This window comes from Myxine glutinosa, chromosome 10 (assembly GCF_964187855.1).
Source record: "Myxine glutinosa chromosome 10, kmMyxGlut1.1, whole genome shotgun sequence".
Classification (NCBI taxonomy): Eukaryota; Metazoa; Chordata; class Myxini; order Myxiniformes; family Myxinidae; genus Myxine; species Myxine glutinosa.
Window position 1 is genome coordinate 96,710,601 of NC_136270.1, and position 6,000 is coordinate 96,716,600.

The 6,000-nt window shown below is 42.2% G+C and overlaps 1 protein-coding gene across 2 annotated transcripts in view; it reads right to left on the reverse strand.

Moving 5' to 3' along the window:
- The window catches only part of LOC137433941 (SH3 domain-binding protein 4), a 71,690-nt gene extending 70,917 nt beyond the window's left edge, over window positions 1-773 (reverse strand). The window contains exon 1 of one of the 2 annotated variants that reach the window (XM_068126449.2): window positions 642-773. The gene's annotated coding sequence lies outside the window, so the exon portion shown is untranslated. The remainder of the gene's footprint in view (window positions 1-641) is intronic. The other variant, XM_068126450.2, reaches the window with a different exon arrangement.
- Window positions 774-6,000: the final 5,227 nt, after the last annotated feature.

The following is a 6,000-nucleotide window of genomic DNA, read 5'->3' on the forward strand; positions in this document are numbered from 1 at the left end:
TAATATAATCACTATCACCGTGTCATTCATTGTTCGCTGTCTTTTGCTCGACACCAACTCCATCCATTCTGCTGCTCTACCAACCATGCCACAAGTTAGTGTTCACGATGAAATGATAATGAAACCACATTTCACATTTATACCGGGAGTCTTGGGATAACCGAAATAATAACCAGGGACATTGTAAGATCAAAATGGTAACAGTCGATTGTGGTGCCGGGATGAATGGTCTATATATATATTGATAGTTTAACACCGCAGAGCAGTAACACGTGGTATTGTGGTATTGGAGAAAATCAATGGCAATATTTCACGAGCCTCGACCATGTATAAAAATAGTGATGTTGTAACAGTGACTGACAAATGACAACAGTGATATTGTAATACTCAATGATTAACAGTGATTTTAATTTAAACAATGTGTGGTGGAGAGCGATACTGCAACACTGACTGATAAATATTAAGAGTGATGACTGATGTTGTAACACTGGAATAGTAGGAAAGAGTGGTATTGTAACATTGAATGGCAACACAGATTTTGTAACACTGATTTGAAGGAGCGAGCAGTGCTATAGTATAAGGAGCCAGGTAAGCGGCAGGTTTGGGACGAGACAAGCACGAACACGCGATCAGGCACCTACCGAACACGCTCATGCGGCCAGACGCATCCAGGAGGAGGACACGGAGTCCGAGGGAGGACTTGGTGCGAATTGGAGCGAACACGCGGGCGGTATACGTGCCACAAGTTCTTGGGAGTTGCGTAGGGCGAGCTGTGTGTGGGCTGGGCGTGCGACGCTGGGAGGAGCCATCACGGGTGGGCGGGGGGTGCGACGCCGGGAGGAGCCATCATGAGTGGGCGGGGCGTGCCACGCTGGGAGGAGCCATCAAGGGTGGTGTTCCGTCCGCATTCTCTCTCGTTTCACGTGAATGGGAATACTATAGAGTGTTGCTCGTTTGTGTGCCAATCGTACCATTCCTACCACGGTATTCCTTTCGACACGTACACTTAGTGTTAAGAAAGGTTTTACCTCAAATCCCGTTTTATCTCAGAAAGAGGATTAAAATTTTTTTTGTGAAAAACCAAATGTCCAGAAACATGACCTGATGAAATGGCATTTGGGAAACGCAGCCACCGCTGGGAATATGACGCCGAGGACTGGCTGAATATGAACATCTGTGCCGTTTTGTTTGATGCACGTACGTTCCTGATAGGGAGGTTTGTCCCCAACCCCCTTATACAGCAATAATATTTACACCAAACTCGGTTACCCTGTTTCATCCTGACTAATTTTAGGTCGAGACGTTTAAAAAAGCAATACAGTAAACAGTCTTTGCATCAAACAACCCCAACGAAGAAGGAAACTCAAGGAAAAGGGCACTTTGTCAAAATATATGCCGCCATCATGAATCTGCGGCACCCTCTCCCCCCTTCGATATTCCAGATGTTTGATATATAGGTAAAACTAGAACGACACTCTTCGACGTCACGACGTCGATCAATATGCGTCCACCCAAATTATTACATCATTATACATACTTGTACCAAGTTTAATTTAAATCACTTCAACTGCTCTCAAGTTATATTTTTCTCTGACAGGACCTCTCTGACCTTTGACCTCTTGATGCCATAATCCAATCAGTTCATCTTTGCATCATATATACTTCTACCAAGTTTGTTCAAAATCCCATCCCTTGTTCACAAGTTGGCTGAACAACAAAATTTTTACTGAACATGACCTCTGACCTTTTACCTCTTGATGCCATAATCCAATCAGTTAATCTTTGCATCATATATACCTATAATAAATTGTTCAAAATCACATCACTTGTTATCAGGTTGGTGCGGCAACATAACGTTTACTTAACATGACCTCTGACTTTTGACCTCTTGACTCCAAAATCGAATCAGTTCATCTTTACCTTATTATACATACCTGCACCAACTTTGACTAAGATCCCTTCAGCCATTCTTAAGTTATCGCGGTAACGAAGTAATTGTAACTTAACATACATGACCTCTGATCTTTGACCTCTCGACTCCAAAATCATATCAGTTTATATTTACCTTATTATACATAACTGTACCAAGTTTGACCAAGATCCCTTCAGCTGTTCTCAAGTTATCACGGTAACGAAAACCTATCATGGACGGACGGACAGACAACCTGAATACATAATGCCCTCAGCGACTTCATTGGCAGAGGCATAAAAATCGCACCCATGTCCGAAGGAAGCGGTGCAATTTCGCAGTACGTGTGCAATCCATGCAAGTTACAGAACTTCAGATTCTGACAATTTTAGAACCCATTAGAATAACCTTTTAGAATCCTTTATAATTACCTTTTAGAATCCTTTAGAATTCTCTTTTAGAATCCTTTATAATTAACCTTTATAACCCATAAGAATTACCCTTTAGAAACCTTTAGAATTAGACTTTAGAACCCATTAAAATTACCCTTTATAAACCTTTAGTATTAGCCATTATAACCCTTTAGAATTACCCTTTAGAACCCATTAGAATTACCATTTATAAACCTTTAGAATTAGCCTTTCGAACCCTTCAGAATTACCCTTTAGAACACATTAGAATTACCCTTTAGAAGCCTTTAGAATTACCCTTTCGAACCCATTATAATGACCCTTTAGAAGCCTTTAGAATTATCCTTTACACCCTACAGAATTATCCTTTAGAACTCTTTAGAATTGCCCTCTAGAAACCTTTAGAATTACCCTTTAGAACACATTCAGAAACCTTTAGAATTATCCTTTAGAACCCTTTAGAATTACCCCATAAAACCCTTTAGAATTACCCTTTAGAACCCTTTAGAATTACCCTTTAGAGCTCATGAGAATTACCCTTTAGAACTCAATAGAATCACCCTTTAGAAGCCTTTAGAATTACCCTTAAGACCCTACAGAATTATCCTTTAGAACTCTTTAGAATTACCCTCTAGAAACATTTAGAATTACCCTTTAGAAACCTTCAGAATTACCCTTTAGAGCCCATGAGAATTACCCATTAGAACCCTTTAGAATTACTCTTTAGAATTACCCCTTAGGAACCATTAGAATGAACCTTTAGAACCCTTTAGAATTACCCTTTAGAAGCCTTTAGAATTACCCTTTAGACCCTACAGAATTATCCTTTAGAACTCTTTAGAATTACCCTCTAGAAACCTTTAGAATTATCCTTTAGAACCCATTTAGAAACCTTTATAATTACCTCTTAGAACCCATTAGAATTACCCTTTAGAATCCTTTAGAATTTCCCTTTAGAACCCATGAGAATTACCCTTTGGAAACCTTTAGAATTACCCTTTAGAAACCTTTAGAATTACCATTTAGAAACCTTTATAAATACCCTTTATAATTACCCTTTAGAACCCATGAGAATTACCCTTCAGAACCCATGAGAATTACACTTTAGAACCCTTTAGAATGACCCTTTAGTACCCTTTAGAATTACCCTTTAGAACCCTTTAGAATTACCATTTAGAACCCATGAGCATTACCCTTTAGCAACCTTTAGAATTACCCTTTATAATCCATTAAGAAACGTTTCGAATTACCCCTTAGAACCCATTGGAATAAACCTTTAGAACCCTTTAGAATTACCCTTTAGAACCCATGAGATATATTCATTATAACCCATGAGAATTACCCTTTAGAACCCATGATAAATATTCATTATAACCCTTTAGAATTACCCTTTAGAACGCAATAGAATCACCCTTTAGAAGTTAGAACCCCTTAGAATTAAACACGGTGGAGTACAAGGTTCTTCTTCCTCATTTTACAGACGGATGGATGGACGGAAAGACATTCAGCAGCCAAATATTGATTCGGCTTCACCGCTTTAAAAATTCCAGCTTTTTGTCAGCCAATGGATGCCGACAGGTTTCTCAAACAACTGTGTAAGGTTATCAAAGATAAAGGTGTTCGCCCTTGTATAAGAATGTAATCATCGGAGGAGCTTGGCCCGTGGTAGGTTGCTAATATTTAAAATACTAGGGCATGCCCGTACGTGGGTGCCCGTTCCTTGCCAAAAAAAAACAAAAACGCTACCCGTACGCTCTACCCCGCCCGTACGCCCGTAAACAAAAAAAACAACGCTCTTCGCTTCCGCCCTTCGCTCTGACTGAATTGGGAGAAATAATGCGCATAAGAAATCGAGAAATTATTATTATCTCCGGAAGAAATCGAATTACGAACCGTAATGGCGCAGGCTCTCGGGCTCGCAACAACGCGTTCTGTGATTGGTTGCCGGAAGTGAAGTCTTCACTGTCGCAAATGTGAAGCGATGAATACGATGAATCGCAAATTAGTTTTTATTAGTTTTAAAACATAGTTTAACGGCAACATAGTTTGCCGACGGGAAATAAATGAATACGCTCTCAAATGTGCCATCCGAGGCAGAGTCTGTTCGCCACGTTCGGCACACGTGATAGCTCGCTGCTCTCTGATTGGTTGAATCGTTTTTTGGACATAGCTCGGTAACTACTTCTGCGATTAATTTAAAACCTTGAAAAGGCACATCCTCGGGTCCCCAGCAATATACCTGGCAAGTTTCAAGTATATCGGACCGGTAGTTGTCGAGAAACAGCGGTCACAGACAAACATACATACAAACATACATACAAACATACACACAGAGATTAGTGGAATTATAGATAGATGTCGACGCTAGAAGAAGAAGAAGAATCTTCAGGGGAGGAAGAACAACCTGTGATTTTACCTTTTCAGAAGCGTAGAGCTGCCGAGGCTGTTTTCCATTGGCTATTGGGCACAATCCTGGACGGGTCGTCACACTGACGCAGGATACTCGAATGGCTCATTCTTCCCAGTAAGCTGGTACTCGTTGTGACGACCTCGGAAGGATCACGTGGCGAGTCAACCCACCTGGTATTTCTATTTTAACGCCACGACAGGGGCTCAAACTCAGGGCTCTAAGATCTCTGTTGAAGTTATGCCCTTGTTTATTTCAAGAATGAACAAGATTTTAATGAATCACAATCACGTCACAATCACGTGATTCACAATCACGTCACAACGAGTTTCAAGAATGGCCCTGAATGGATTTCTCTCATCTCCCCTTCCCGTTCAGGCTGGAGTTCCCCAAGGCAGTGTGCTGGGCCCTGTGCTTTTTCTGGTCTTTATCAATGATCTCTCCGACTCTCTGGAAAATCCTCTGTATCTCTTTGCTGATGACTCCACTCTCTGCCGCTCCATTCCTCTTCCCTCAGATCGGCAGTCTGCAGCCTCCTCACGCTCTGAAGACCTGGACAAAATCACAGACTGGTCAAACATGTGGAACATGTCTTTCAATCCTGACAAATCTCACACTCTTACTATGTCTCTCCGAAAAGATCGACTGGACAACCCTCCCATCTACTTTCTCAACAATCCTCTCCAAGAAGTTCTGTCGCTCAAGCTTTTGGGTCTCACCATCTGCCATGATCTTTCTTGGGAAAACCACATTTCCAAGCTGGCCTCCAAAGCCAGTCGCCGACTGGGCATCCTCCGTCGTGCGAAGTCCTTCCTCGGCACACCTGAGCTCCTCACCACATACAAGGCTTTCATCCGCAGCTCAATGGAATACTGTTCTCCCCTATGGGCTGGTGCTCCTGCCTCACACCTGGCTCGGCTTCATGCTGTTGAATCCAAAGCTTTCAGAATCATTGGAATCTCCCGCGATGAAGCTATCTCTGAGGGCCTTTCACTCACTCACCGCAGGCAGGTAGGTGGTCTTTCTGTCTTCTACCGACTCCTCTCCGGCCTTGCTCCCCCAGCTCTCTCTGTGCTCTGTCCCCCAAATATTCCTACAGGTCGCACAAGATCTGCCAGCCACCCTCTGATGGTTAAACTGCCGAAATCTCGGCTCTCTGCTCACCTTCACTCTTTCATTCCTCTTTTCTCCCGCCTCTGGAACAAACTCCCACACTCACTTCAATCACACTCCTCCCTCCAGGTCTTCAAAACAGCTGTTCACCACCATCTCTT